Below are 16,540 nucleotides of genomic sequence, written 5' to 3'. Positions count from 1 at the left end.
TGCACAACTACATGAATAAGAGCAACAGCAGCCCCTAACATTCTTTCTGTGTAGCCTAGTCTCCATTGTTATATTTCAATAGGTTTTGGAATTCACAGGGAAAAAAACAGCACTGAGTCTACACAGTTGCTTTATAACTTGTTGAATAGCTCCTCCATCCTGGATTGGTTGATTAGAATACAATTCAGCTGCTTATACTGTAATTAGCATGCCATGATATTTATCATGTTTGCACAGCTCTACACAGCATGCAAAGCCGCTGACTGAATACAAAACTGTGTGCTATCATGTGCGCATTGTGCCACAATGTGCATACGGTTTTAGAGGCCCATGTAGGGTTTATTGAATCTGCACCTTTGATTTCCACTTTCTAGTAACTGCTTTTTGGCAGCCAACAGAATTAAATTTAAAAAGCCATACTATGTCTTTGCAATTCAGATCCTGTATCCCAGCTCAAAAGAATAATTTCCTCGGTTACAGGCACTTGCTGACCCTAGGAATTTTTAAAATCTGCCAACTCATTACACTCCCAAAACATGAATTCCCAGTTACCTCTTTCTTCTACATCACATCTCCAACATTTGATATCTACCCGAGGAAAAAGAAAACGCTGAAGTCTGCTTGGGGTATAAAAATAACTATGCAAACCCTTCCAAGCAAAATATGTCCTCCCATTTTTTTAATTGCTTTTCCTCCTGTCTTCCCAATCTTTTCAAACCTCCTCTGACTGATTCTTACAGTTATCATACAGTATTTTATAAGCCCTACTAATTATCCCTTTTTAACAGCAGTTTCTGTTCTAGATTCAACTAAAACTTTACCACAGCAAGTCTTCTCATATCCCCTTTCTCTGCCTGTACACTGAGATCAATCTCTGGTAGAGTGGGACCAGAAGGTTAAAATTCAAAATGGAAAGTGATTATGATGTGAAGTAGGGGGAAGTTCAAGAAATAAAGAGAGAGTGGGATTTTGGATGCAGATCCTTAAGTAGAATAATAACAACTATACAGAATATTGTATTAGTAAAGTAGCAGAAAGTATTCTAAGAGCATGAGTATCTAGCCTGCATCCCAAATGTCTCCTTAGCATCATCCCACTCTATTACATTTCCCTCTCTAGTTATTTGCTTCCAATACCTTGGTACCTTTGCCAGTTTTCTCCACTAAATTCCAGCCCCCTCTTGCCTATTTTCTATACCCCTACTTGCAGCCATCCCTATTGGCAAAATGTCCTTTCTACATTCTCATGTTGGCTTAGTTCTTGGAATACTTTCTTCTACTTTATGAATATAGTATCCTGTATGCTTGTTATTACCTTTCTAAACTCATGCATATTACCCAGATACTCCCTTATTTTCTCTTGACTACTATGCATATATGCCTGTTCTTGTACTGTGAGATTCTCCCTTATCCTGCAATACCTTAACCTTTGTCAGACCCTCTAAGTAATTCCTATTACTTCTTAACGACATTTCTATTTTATTTATAGCCTATTTTTAAACTCCATTTTCATTTTTCCCCACACCCTACTAAAACTTCTGAAGACATTTCTATCTTCTCTAATAACTCTTGAATAATTTGCACCACCTATTCCTTCTTCTCTTTTTAATAGGTAGGTGGGAAAGTGCTAGTGTGTCATTTTTGCTCCAATACTCTGCATTTTCACTGTATTTGAGCATGATTTTAAATAGTTATTGGATGCATATCAAATATTTCAATTAAATGCACATGTCCAAGTGAAAAATTATTTTTATCTAGTTCTAGCTCAGTTATTGTGCCTTGGGGAATAATATATAAATCATGTCTTAGTTCCTACCACTGAACTCACATCTTCCATACCAAATAATGTTATGTAGTCCTATCTCGCCGTATTCTTGCTGGATGGGTTCAGAGCCGATATTCGGCTACGACTCGGCCAATACTAAAGCTCGAGAGCTTTTACTGGCTCAAGGCTAACCCCTATCCCATGGTGCCTCAAGGCAATTCCCCAGATCTCGTTTGCCACGAATGCTTCGAGGTTGTATCTTACTGGCTCGTTGGCTAAGTAACAGTTTATTTACAAAATTTAGTCTTTTTTTTTTTGTCTTTCACCATCCTTTTTACAGTCTTTAATACTTTATCTCTTGTGTGACTGTTATTGGGAGTTTCTGACCCCTATTCTTCCCCCTAGGATTGTACGGCCCATTTACATTTAAGTTAGAGGGCCTTTCCTCCCTGATTGTGTGTAATAAAAAAAAAAGTTATATAACTTCTCTCTTCTTACTATCCTTTGTCAGTAGTTAGTACTTATTATTGTTGCTGTTTAGCTAGGTTATATTTTTAGTCAGTATGTCTAAAGAAAAGGATAGAGAGCATAAGGATCATTGCCCTTCTGGGTTTAAAAAGTGCGATAGATGCTCACAAAAAAATGTCTCTGACAGACAGTCACACCAGTTGCATGTACTGTTTAGGAGAAGCTCATTTGCAAGAGCCCTGTGCCTTTTGCCATGCGTTTAGCACCAGGGTCTTGAATAAGAGGAAATGTAAACTTATTGATAGGGGTCTTATGACCAGATGTTCTTCGTGTTTCACTGTTGCAGTCATTACATTTGGGTAATCTGCTGGCAGGTTTCCCTCAGTCGGCCTGAATAACAAAGTCCTGGGTCTTGCGTCGGTTGCTGTCCCTTCTTCCATGACGTCAGGTCGTCAGAGGTATAAAACATGCAGTCGATGCCATTTTCATCAGTCTTTCTTGCCTCGCGGTGCCTGAAGCAGAAGCAGTTCGCAAGTGCCGGTCGGCCGACTCCTGAAATTTTCATTTTCGAGTTTCAGAACCAAAGTCTTCAACGTAAAGCTAAGTACCCCATCAGGGAAACTTTTTCTTGCTCCTTACTGATGTCAGTAAAAGTTAATAATTGCATTATTTGTGGGAAGCAAATACCTCATAACTATATTTTCATTTGTACTGTATTCCTTGCCTAGACCCTGACCGCAACATGCCTTGCTGTTGGTTTTGTGCTAAATTTAATCAACGCACTATTAAGCGTCGGTATATTTTTGCATCTAAATATTTTGGCTCAAGATTTAACTATCCAGAAATATTGTCGGTTAGCAATCCAACTACTGGAATACACAAAAAATGCAAAGAAAAAGACAGAGACAGACTGTCGAGGTCCAAAACCAATGACAGAGCTTCTCCTAAGCCAGTCGCTGGTACTCAGTGAGGCGCTTTCACAGCCCCTGATGCCCGCTACTTTTGATTCACAGGCCTCTACCAAGACCCATCTGGAGTCTGGTATGCCTCGAGACACTTTAAGTATTGAACCCGTGGATGTCTCTACCTTAGATGGGTCCAGAGCCCCTGAGCAGGCACCGGCTTCTGAGGGTGTTTTCAGGCCTAAAGATTTGTATATTAAACCAATGCTATCTTCAAAATCTAGGCCAAAATCAGCTTCTATGTCTAAAAAAAAACAATGCTTGGGCCACGTGCACAGGCCCCTATGCCTAAAAAACAAATGATCAAAATGGCTGAGGATTTAATTACCTTGATCAGGGGTTCCCATCCCATCCCTGCTAAGAGGCCTAGGCAAGGCACTGCCTATGAATCTTCAGATCAGGTTTCTATTTCTTCAGATTCCTCTTCAGATCAGGAATTATCTATTCCATCTTATGAGTACTCTGATGCAGAAGACTCCAACCCTTCTGCTTCTCCTCCTGAGGATTTTTCTTTTGGAGAAACTTTGCATACCTTAGGGGAACACTTTCACTGGAAGAGTCAGGATTTCTCAGAATCTAAAAAGAGGCTTAGGGATTTACTTCTTCCTCAGCACAGGCCTTTGGCTATTCCTCCTGTTCTAGACATTGTTGATGTTTTCTCAGAATCCAGCATGGCTCCTGATTCCCTGCCTACAGATATTACAGGGTTCCTTACTCCCACAAATTCCTTTTTAAAAACCCTACTGCTGATCCTGAAACAATTTCTCAGGGTCCCAAGGGCGTTAAGGCTTCTACTGCTAAAAATCCTACCCCTTCTGATAGAGACTCCAGGAAGCTGGCTAGATGGGGTAAGAAGGTTTGCACATCTGCAACCTTGGCAATCAGGGCTTTAAACTGTCAATTTCATATGCTTAAATATCAGCAGCCTGTCATGGACTTACTTAAACAGAAAATGATGTTGATTTCTGACTGTGTGGAAAGTAAAGAGTTACAGGATTTATTGCATTCAGCTGAACAAGTTGGAAAGCATACTTTGCAATGTGGTTTTGATTCCTTGGAGGCCTCTTGCAGGGCTGCTGTAACCGGATCTGTGATAAGAAGGCATGCTTGGCTCAAGGAGCAAAATCTGCCTGATCATGTTAAAGCAAAATTGTTGGATGCTCCTTTACAACAGGACAGTCTATTTGGTAATAAGGCGGAAGACGTTTTGAAAAAGATGGAAGATAAAGCTAAATCTATGTAAACTGTAAAGGATTTCTTACAAGTGCAGCCGCCCAGGTTCAGTAGACACGGGCCTACTAAGAATTGGCTCTTTCCAGTACCCACCAGAGCCGCTCAGGTCAAACCCAGACACTCCAAAGGCTCAAGGTTTCAGTCACAAAGAACTTACAGAACAAAACAATGGGGTGCCTCCACCTCCAAATCTGGAAGTAGCAAGGCACCTCCCTATGGTAAACAGTCTCAGTGACTTTCCTCTTCCATCACCAAGCACTTATCTTTTGGCAGCCCCTTTGGGGGAAAACTGGCACTTCATGCATGAAACTAGCATCTAATTACCCAGGACAAGTGGGTTTAAAATATAGTATCCCAGGGATACAGATTTCATTTCCACACATTACCAATCCCAAACGGATGGCCAGATCTGCCTCCAAATCAGCAGAAAGAGGCCCAGAAACAAGTTATGTCCATCATGAATATGGGGGCTATTCAACCAGTACCAGGAAAGGAAACGGGACAAGGTTTTTACTCAAGACATTTCCTGGTACCCAGAAAAGACAAATCATGGCGTCCAATTCTGGACTTATCCATTCTAAATACATTCCTGGACATTCCAAAATTCAAGATGCTGACTCTACAACAGTTACTGCCTATGCTAGGTAAGGATGCCTGGTTGGTAATTCTAAACTTAAAAGAGGCTTACCTGCATATCCCAATCAGGGAATCTTGCAGAAGATACCTCCGCTTCAAAGCAGGCTATTTGCATTACCAGTTCTCTGCACTGCCCTTTGGCTTATCTACTGCGCCCAGGGTCTTCACAAAGTGCCTGGCACCAGTAATTGTATTTTGCAGACAAAGAAACATTCAAATTTATCCTTATCTGGATGACTGTCTAATTCAGGCAGAAAAAGAAGACACTCTTCTACAGCATTCGGTATTTGTAAAAATACTTCTAACTTGTCTAGGGTACACCATAAACTAAAAGAAATCACAACTGGTACCCTCTCAAATAATTACATTCCTGGGTGCAAGCTTGAATACAACTGCCCAGATGACTTACCTCACACCAGAAAAACAAATTCAGTTGATGACTTACTTCAAACAAGTGGCCACAAAAACCCAGTTATCTGCAAGACAAATTCTGCAGGCCTTGGGGTTCATGGCTTCCTGAATTCTACTAATTCCATATGCAAGACTGCATATGAGGAAACTTCAATGGTACCTAAAAAGCTTATGGAGTCAACATTGTCACAGCCTGGAAACAATGATTCCTATCATTCCTTGCCTGCAGCAGGAGTTCCTATGGTGGGCAGAGGCCTGTCACCAAAACAAGGGACTGTCATTCATTCCACCCCCTGCCACCCAAACCCTGACTACAGACGCATCAGATTATGCTTGGGGGGGCCCATCTGGCAGGGAGATGCATTCAGGGCGAATGGAGCCCAAATCAAATGCACCTACATATCAACCAGAAAGAAATGCTAGCTGTACAGAATGCTCTGACAGCCTTCAAGGACTTTCTACATACAGGACAACTACTGATAAATGCGGACAACACCACAGTTATGTGGTACATAAACAAGCAGGGAGGTACCCATTCCTACCCCCTTTGCAGACTAGCCACAACTTTGTGGAACACAGCCTTGACTTACCAAATACATCTACAAGCTCAATTCCTGCCAGGAAAGCAAAATACTCTGGCAGATGAACTAAGCAGAAATCTTATGGACCTACATGAATGGAAACTGGATCCACAAATCTTCAGTATGTTGACACAAAAATGGGGGAGCCCAGACCTAGATCTTTTTGCCTCTCCCCAAAACTATCAGTTGGACAAATTCTGCATAAGAATCCATCACAAAAAAGCTTGGAAAGTGGATGCTCTATCCTTCAGCTGGAAAAACCTATCATTCTATGCCTTTCCCCCTCTGCCTCTGCTCTCCAAGGTTTTACTAAAAGTCAGACAGGAAAAAATGAAAATGATTCTGATTGCTCAAGACTGGCCTCGCCAACACTGGTACCCACTCCTACGCAATATGTCACACCTTCCTCCTTGGTACCTGCCTCAGACACCTTATCTACTGTCTCAGCAGAACTATCAAATTCTGCACACTCAATTCCAAACTCTGAATCTTGCAGCATGGCTAATCAACTAATTTCACCATTTACATCTCTCAGTAAACCTGTGATGGATGTCATTTTGGAGGCTAGAAGGCCTAGTGCTAAAAAATCATATGCTGATAAATGGAAAAGATTCTGTGCCTGGAATCAAACACAAGGAATAAACACAGCAATGCCCAATATTCCTTAGATTCTGCAATATTTAACCGAGATGCTTCACAAGGGCCTATCTTTTTCTTCTATAAAAATCCATGACTCTGCCATTTCAGCTCATTACAGCACAGAGCCTCCTCTCTTTTCTCATACCCTGCTACAGCAGTACCTCAGAGGGGCCAAAAATTTGAGACCTCCCAGGAGAGCACCAACTCCTGCATGGGACCTCAGTTTTGTGCTGGAAAAACTCACCCTACCTCCTTTTGAACCAGCTGCTACTGCAGACATAACATTTCTCTCTTGTAAGACAGCTTTTCTTTTAGCAGTCACTTCAGCTAGAAGGATTTCAGAACTACAGGCTCTCATGGCAGTGGAACCTTTCATTATCTTTTACCCGGACAGGGTGGCTCTCAGGACCAATCCATCCTTTATGCCTAAGGTGGTATCTAGTGTGGCTCTTAATCATCTGCCAACCTTTTTCACAAATCCAAAGAACAAGGGGGAGCAAATTCTGCATTCATTGGATGTACACAGACAACTAAGATTCTACTTAAACAGGACAAAATCTCTAAGAAAATCTGAGCAATTACTGCTGGCATTTGCTGCAGGGGCAGAAGGAAAGGCTATCTCAAAGCAGACTATTTCAAAATGGATAAGCCATTGTATTCATTTCTGCTACATGCACCATAGTAAACCTGTCCCCAAGGGGATCAGATCCCATTCCACCAGGGCTGCATCTACTTCTGCAGCCTTTCTGAGAGGGGTTCCTACCAGAGACATTCTAGAAGCTGCTACATGGAGCTCAGTTCATGCATTCACCAAACATTACCATTTACCTCTCTTCTCTAAATCCAGAGCAGGCTTTGCCACTGCTGTCCTGCAGGGCCTTATAGCTGCTCCTAATGCTGTATAATTCCATCCTCCCAACCATAGCTTTGAGATTCTACCCAAATGTAATGACTGCAACAGTGAAATATGAAGAACATAGTACAGTTGTGTACACGTACCATAAATGTAGATGTTCAAGTGTATTCACTATTGCAGTCCTGGTTACCCACCCGCCAGCCCCCTATTTCTCTGTTATTATACCTTTTCTTTCTTTTACTATGCTCAAAAGCCTTTTTGGTGTATTTGCTTTTATTTGGAGGTATATGTATTTTTTGTGTTCTAAATTACATGCATATATTTATTTATATATATATATATATATATATATATATATATATATATATATATTTTTTGCTCCCCATTTGGGGGGCACCTGACATCTGGGGCAAGAAAAACTGATGAAAATGGCGTCGGCTGCATATTTTATACCCCTGATGACCTGAAGTCATGGAAGAAGGGACAGCAACCAACGTAGGACCCAAGACTTTGTTATTCAGGCCGACTGAGGGCAACCTGCCAGCAGATTACCCAAATGTAATGACTGCAACAGTGAATACACTCGGACATCTACATTTATGGTAAGTGTACACAACTGTACTTTCCTTCCATGAACAGCTGGAACTCGGTCAGGCAGCTTGTAAGTCTTCAAAGCAAAAATCTTTGGCCCCAGCTTCGGAACCGTTGAAAAAGACCAAAGTGAAGCCAAGGAGTTCTGGCTCTGATTCAACTTCTACCACATCGGTACCGTCGGTGTCCTCGGTGCTGAGGCAACCATCGGTACCAAAACTTTTACCTGATATTGATGTTGTGTCACCCACCTTGAAATCTCCTGTTTTGGAGAGGAGGAGGAGATCTCCTTCTGTCTCCACCAGATCCTCCAGGACACTATCAGATGAGGAAATTGAGCGGATGATGAAGAGGTTGCTTTCAGATCCAGCTCTGGCAAGGAAATTGGCCCCTCCAGACCCAAAGGCTTCAGAGCCGACCCCCTTACCTGCCACTGCTCCTCCTTTGACTGCTTCGCTCTCGGAGCCTATTACTTCAGGTTCTTCAGTCTTGGACCCATTGGCTCCAGGGATCCAACCCGCTTCCTCAGACCTGATTACTCTGTCTTCAGTGGCTCAGTCTGGAGACAAAGGATGTGGGAGCCGATGCTCTCGAGTCGACTCCAAGGGGGACAGTCACCCTCGTTTTTCTTTGGAACTGACCCTCCCTCTAGGTGCCACGGCTCAACTCAGCTCGGCTCCCACTTCTGCTTCAGAGCCATTCCCCCTTGCTAGGAGCCAAACATCCATCTCCTCGGAGTGGAGGTCTTCTTCAGAGCAGGGAGGAAAGGCTTTCGAAGCTATAGAAAAGGCTTTCTCTTCTGCTAAAGCTATACCCTTGGAATCTGTGTCCCACCAGCAGCAGGCAGCAACCGTAGGGAACCAGAGGCCCAAGCAGCCCCCATTGGAGGTGCCCCCTCTTCTGAGACCTCCCCAGATTATCCCACTGGAGAGCTCCCTTGGAAGAGACTATGTAAGAGGAAGCATGTTGACTTACCTGAGTCTGTCACTTCTGACACTGATTTAGAGGAATCAGAAGGGTCCCCTAGATCCCCCTCTGAGGATGTCTCCTTTTCTGACATCCTAGAAATCCTTAGACAGAGGGGTGATTGGAAGACCTCTAACCCTGAGGATGAATCAGTGTATCTTGAGGCCTTTGGTTCCCAATCTTCCACCTCCTGGGTGACATCGCCTTATGATCAACTCTTGGGGATCATATCACGTAAAGCCTGGACCTCCCCAGACTCAGTGGAGCCCATCCCAAGGAGGCCAAATAAATTTATGACAGCGCCGGAGGATAAGACTTTCCTTAGCAAAGGAGTTCCTGTTGAGTAGCAGTGGCCATCAAGAAGGAGTTATCCGAAACATTTTCTAATATCCATCCTCCTAACAAGGAGTCCAGGATGATGGATAGATATGGGAAGCATACCTTCTCTTTAGCGGCATTTACATTAAGCTCGCTGAATTACCTTAACCATTTTACTTGTCTTCAGAGGGATCTCCTGAAGGAGTTAGGAGATACCCTCCAGGGTTCAGTAGCTCCAGGTTCCATGGATAAGGTGTCTGCGCAGCTCTCCACCCATACTTTGATAGTTAACTCCTCCATGAGGCTGATATCGTATGCGGCAGATGGAGTGAGTTGGGCAGCCACAGCAGGAATATCCCTCAGGTGACATTCTTGGATGCATCTTTGTAATTTCACAGAATACTTCAAGTCTTCCTTTACTAATGTCCCCTCTGATGGTTCATCTCTTTTTGGATCCCAGGTGAAAGAGACTTTGACCAGGCGTGAGAAGGAAGGGAAAACCTTATCTGCCAGAGTCCGTTTCTCCCTCCCATCTAGACCCTATCCCAAGGATAATACGGGAGGGAAAATGTGGTTTCATAAATCCCAAAAAGGTTTCCCTCAGGCACAAGGTCAACCCTCCCCTAGAGGCACAAGGGGAGGATATAATGGAAGACGCCACCCTTGTGGCAGAGGAGGTCTGCAACTTCAGGGAGACAGAGAAACCTTCTCTGATCATCCCTTCCATCGCCCCTGAGGGGTTGCCTGACTGTCCATCTCTGGAGGCAGTCGGGGGTCATTATCACAGTACCCAAGCACCTGGCTAAGCATTTCACAAGATCATTGGGTACACCCCATAATATCCAGAGGTTACCTGATGCCCTTTGTTTCCGAACCCCCAACAAACCAGTCTCTACCAGACGTACCACCCATTCAACTAGATCGTGCAATATCAGAGGTCATCTCGTTGCTACAAAAAAAAAAAAGAGTCATCCAAGAAGTCCCCGCAGAGCAAATAGGATCCGGAACTTACTCTCGATTCTTTTTAGTTCCGAAAAAGACAGGGGACTGGAGATCAGTTCTAGATCTCAGCAGACTCAACAAGTCTGTAAAGAAATCAAAGTTCCAAATGATCACTCTGCAGTCGTTATTTCCCTTTATCGGGAAAGACAATTGGATGTGCTCAATAGATCTCCAGGACGCGTACCACCACATCAAAATGGACAGGCGCTCCAGGAGACACTTACGCTTCCGGCTGGGAGCCAGTCATTTTCAGTTCAGAACACTGTTCTTTGGTCTCACTACAGCTCGCAGAGTGTTCACCAAATGCATGGCAGTGGTTACGGCTCATCTGAGATGTCAAGGATTACAGGTGTTTCCGTACCTAGACGACTGGCTCCATACTGCGTTCACCAAGCATCAACTCATCAGAACCAGGGACGAGACTCTATCTTTGTGCGTCAGTCTAGTTATCACAGTCAACCCAAAAAAGTCAGCCTTATCTCCTTCACAGCACATTGTATTCTTAGGCTCAGAAATAGACACAACCACCATGTTAGCAAGACTAACACCACAAAGAGTAGAGTCTCTACGCAGTCAAGTCAGATCCTTGCTAAACAAGCAAAAAGCTCAGACCAGGGTAGTCCTTCAAGTCCTAGGGACTATGGCTTCCTCCATCCTTTTAGTTCCTTTTAGCCCATCTACACATGAGGATACTTCAATGGTTGTTATTTGCCCAATGGTCAATGCAAGACCTTCCATTGTCTCATCAGATTTTTATAACAAACACCTGCAAGAAGGATCTGACATGGTGGTTGCACACAGAACAACTTCTCCTAGGTCGTCCACTTATTCCTCCCCAAGAAAAAGCAGTTTTGACCACGGATGCTTCCCAGATAGGGTGGGGGGCATTATCTGGGAATGACAGTCCAAGGTACTTGGCAGAACCACGAGAAACACTTGCACATCAATATTCTGGAGATGAGAGTGGTGCTGTATGCGTTGCAAGCACTTCACAGCTCTCTTCCCACTGGGACAATTGCGATCCAGTCAGACAACATGTCTGTCATGTGGTAGATAAACAAGCACGGGGGAACCAAATCTTATCCACTTTGCCGAGAGGCCTTAAGAGTTTGGAAATGGGAGATGGACACTCAACGCTTTCTGGTAGCAATGCATATCCCGGGGAAATCCAATGTAATGGCAGACAAACTCAGCCGAGCAATTCTGATGCCTCACGAGTGGTCCCTGAATCCAGAAGTTGTGAAAGAGATCTTTCACAGATGGGGCCAGCCTTGCTGCGACCTATTCGCCACTCACCTGAACACCAAATGCAGCAGCTACTTTACCCTCATTCCCCATCTGGGGATGTCACCCAGGGATGCTCTAGTCCACGATTGGCCCCCGGGACTTCTTTATGCCTTTCTACCTTTTCCTCTCATCCCAAAGGTAATACAGAAAGCAAAACAGTTGAGGAGTTCCGTGATCCTCATTGCTCCTTACTGGCCTTGACAAGTATGTTTTCCTTTCCTGTGGCCCTACCTTTTGGAGGAACCACGGATTCTGGACTCATCTCCAGATCTCCCGATTCATCAAGCGGGGCAGTTCCATCCCACCATCCACACCCTCAAATTGACAGCATGGCTACTCCAGTTCCACGAATAGCCAAGTGTATTCCCCTATCTCCTTCTGTCAAACACATTCTGATTTCATCCCATAAACCTTCCACTCAGAAACTATACTCCAGCAAATGGAAAAGCTTTTCTATTTTGGCTACGAACCAAGGCTTAGATCCTCATATGGCTCCTATATAATCTATTCTTTTCTTTCTAGTGTCAATTTTTCATGAAGGAGCTACAGCCTCTACATTCAGATTTCAGTTAGCTGCCATTTCCAATTTCCATTTTGGCTTCATGGGAAATCCAATCATGTCACACTCCTTGTGCAAAAACCTTCTTAAAAGGAGTTCTTCTTCTCAGGCCTCCAATCAAACAGCCATTAGAACCCTGGGATTTAAACTTAGTCTTCGCATCTTTAATGTCTGCACCCTTTGAGTCCTCCTCTTCATCAGACCTGAAATTGTTGTCGTGGAAAACACTGTTCTTAGTAGCCATAACATCTGCTAGGAGAGTCTCAGAACTGCAAGCTCTTACTATTCGACCTCCTTACATTATTTTTCACAAGGATAGAATCTCACTCAGGACAAACCCTTCCTTTCTTCCCAAGGTATGCTCAGAGCACAATCTGAATACTACTATTGAGCTACCAGTGTTTTTTCTGAACCACTCTAATAAATCTGAGTATAGACTACACCAGTTAGATGTTCACAGAATTCTCAGATTTTATTTACACAGAACTAAAGAATTCAGAAAATCAGATCAATTATTTATTTCCTTTTCTGACAAGAATAAGGGCTTGCCTGTTTCTAAGGTTACTCTTTCAAAATGTCTTTCAGGTTGCATTTCCTTTGCCTATCAAACTGCTGGCAAACAATTACCCATCAAAGTCAAAGGCTATTCTACTAGAGCTGTATCTACTTCATGTGCTTTTAGCTCTAGGCTCCCAATTGATACTATTTGCGCAGCAGCTACTTGGGCAAGACCACATACTTTTGTCACTCATTACAAATTGGATTTGGCCTCCCGGGACAGGTCATCCTTTGGGTACACTGTGCTGAAGAGTCTCTTTGCTTGAGCCACCTGGGATAAAGGTGAAAGGGATGCTGTCCCATCCAGCAAGAATTACGGCAAGATAGGACTACATAATATAAAGACGTTACGTACTTACCATAACATTCCATGTTTGTAGTCCATCTCACCTACATTCTTGCGTCCCTCCCTCCAACCCCCTTCCTGTTTCTGGAGGATCTGGTGGACTATACTGTTGCTGTCTGACCTGGATTTTAGTTGTTGTCCACCTGGCATGGTTTATATTACAAAATGTTTTGTCTGTATGTATACAGCTCTGATATTTCATACCTGTTAGGTACTTTTTGCTTTCTTGAAAACAAGATCTGGGGAATTTTTAAAAAAAACAAACGCAGGAAAGAACTGTCCGCTCACCTCTATGAATCCAAGCACAATAGAGTTAATCCAAGCACAATGAAGTTTATTGCACAGTTCTTTAACAAAGAGTCCACAGCAAGGGTAAAAAAGCTCCAAAATCCCAACAGTAAAGTAAGCGCTTTCATCTGTAACCATACCAGACTTTATCAAACTGTTGTATTTCCCTCCTCTTTACACTTAAATACACTTGTGTTCCTAATTAGTATCCAATTAACATTTAAAAATACAGTTCTCTAAAAATTATTTAAAAAAATCTACTCAGGAAGTGTGTTAACAGAACAACAATTCACCTAAAGTATGTACCTAGAGAAATACTATGCATAACTGATGTTAGTATATGTAACATTATTAAAAGGAACTGGGGCATTTTGAATAATGTAGATGAATTAAGAAATGCCATAGACACTGTTCCATATTTTTCTTTTAAAAATAACAAATCTTTGAAAAGGTATTTGTGCTATAATACTTCTACTTTTAACAAGTTTTTACAGTCAGAGAGGCATGGCACTTTTAAATGCAGGAATTGCACAGCCTGCAAGTTTATACACTCGAATCCTACATACATACACCCTAACATGCACTTTAAAATAGACACAAACTTTTATGCTGATTGCAGGACTAAGAACATTCTTTATTTCAGTTACTGCACTGTTTGTCATGCTTTTTATTTAGGCATGAGTAATAGACAACTCAAAGACAGGGTGTTGGAACATCAAATAAACATTAGAAACAGGAAAGACACCAATGCTCTTGCTAAGCATATTATGTGCCAGGGACAGGAACATCATTTTAAATTTCTTGTGCTAGAGATTATTCCTGGTAGTCTAAGAGAGGGAGACCTTAGGAATCGCACAGAATCTGCAGATCAAAAATGGATTCTGTCTCTTAATGCTGATAAGACACCAGGTCTTAATGAAGTTGTCTCTCTTAAGCCTTTTTTAAAAGCTAGACCTCTCAAACACTAACTATATGACTGTTTTTTTATATATATTTTAATGCTTTCTATATGTTTTATTTGCCTGTTTTCTAGTTGTGACTTTTTTCCTTTTAGATATTTGTTGCTTTGATTAGTGTCTTAATTGACTGATTAACTTATGCTATTTAAGTGTTTTTGTTACTAGTTGAGAACAGTCTGATAAAGCAATGAGAGCACACCGTGAAAGCGCTTACTCTCTTTTGTGTGCATTAAAGTTCTTTGTTTTACCTTCAGCTGTGTTAGTTTCAGTACTTTTTTTGTTTTTTAATATTTAAGTATCGCTGTTATAAAATCACAAAGTTGCTTGATTAATAGGATTTGTGTTAGCAGGCATTTCTGGTGTGTGTGTGTGTGTGTGTGTGTGTAAGCGAAAAGAGTGAGACTGATGGACCACTGGCAGCAGCAAAGAGGCTCAAGAAATATGAATAAAGCCTAAAGTAAAGGGGGAAAAAGGCTCAAAAATAGGAACAGATATCAAATATATCTCTCATAAAATTATAAAGTTGCTTAAATAACAGGATTTGTGTTAGCATGAATTTTTTGAAGGAAATAAAGTCTGAAACTCAAATGTATGTCATTATTTAGTGACTTCAATCCCAAATGACTGGCAACAAACCACACATTTTAGGAGTAAGGAACCAAATAAATTTGTAGAGTATTACTAGGCTAATGACCCAGGGGCCTTTCTAAGTCTAGCCATGTTTTCTTGAAACAATAATGATGTCTTGCATCCAAATACTACATTGAGGAACTTTATAAGCTACCTGTGTCCATAAGGGACATGGGTGCCAGGCCCTGTGTACATTTCCTATTCCCCATTCACTGGTCTAAGTTGCGCTTAACCTGGGTAAAAGAAGAAGTCAGCTTCACATGGATGGGAAGCCTGTTCCATAGGAAGGGGCAGTCTCTGAGACACATATGTGTCTGTAGTATGTTCTGTTTAAGTCACAAAAGTCCCAACTGGGGCTCAGGTGACCCGAGTTTAATCAGCTTATGTGCTTGATGGGGTTGGCAAGAAAGATGAGCGTACCAATCGTGGGGAAGAGGAGCATTGCTGTGTCTGTACAGGCCACTGCCAAATACTTGAGGGGAAACTAATACATTTTATGATGACTTACGCAGATATTCTGAAGTTAGAAACATTTGCTAATGGAAGAAAAGATAATATTTTTACATATACAAGAAACTTGGCATTTCTGTGGCTTTCATCATTTTGTTTTATTTTTCAAGCCTTCTTGCTTACAAATACTTTTATTTATACCTTAAGCCAAGGTCATTAATCTTGGCATTCATTACTGTAAAAACAACAGAAAATATTTTAATTGTACATATAATATAATAAGTCTGATGAAGCGGTGAGAGCACACCGTGAAAGCGCTTACACTTTTTCATGTCACCCCGACACCATCAGCCCAAGATCACAGCATCTTAACATTAAACTTGCTTTTGTCCAGCATTCCTTCTCTTGTTATAATGTAAATCACATATTTCTTACAACTAAAATAGTACTTGTTTACATTAGTAGGTTTAACACGTACAACATTCACTGAAAAGACTCCTGCTTCATTTAAAGTATCTCTGCTTACACACTACATAAACCTGCCTTAACTGTATGAAACATGCAATTTATATAATGAAATGTTTTATATAAATACTAATAAGAACAACAATTATTTTATTTACAGTTACTTTGTTTCCCTTTTAGTGCCCTTCTAAACATTAATGACATAAAGTGTGGTATATGCTTTACTGTCCACCCACAAGTTTGACAAAGTCAACAAAAGTCCAATCTTTCTCAGCCACTTTTTCTTGCTAAGCTGTATTTCATCATTCATTCACTAATTTCAGTGTTGCTGGTCTCCCTGTTCATCTCCATCTCCTAACACCAGTCCCTAATTAAGGTCCAAGGTACTCCTGATTCTTCTGGTCAGCACCTGTGTTTTTTTCCCTGTTTCTCCAGCATTTTCCTTTGGAACACCGGAAAATGTTTCACTGGCAAAGTCACTCTAAGAGCTTAATTGTCAAAATAATGAGAAGCAGAGTCCCCTTTAACTTGCTGGCTCACATTTTTGTTGGATAAACTTTTTTCTTTCCTT

The sequence above is a fragment of the Protopterus annectens genome, chromosome 8.part1 (assembly GCF_019279795.1).
Source record: "Protopterus annectens isolate FY-2018-M chromosome 8.part1, PAN1.0, whole genome shotgun sequence".
Lineage (NCBI taxonomy): Eukaryota > Metazoa > Chordata > Ceratodontiformes > Protopteridae > Protopterus > Protopterus annectens.
The sequence above is the reverse complement of the archived record's forward strand: the minus strand, read 5'-3'. Positions refer to the sequence as shown.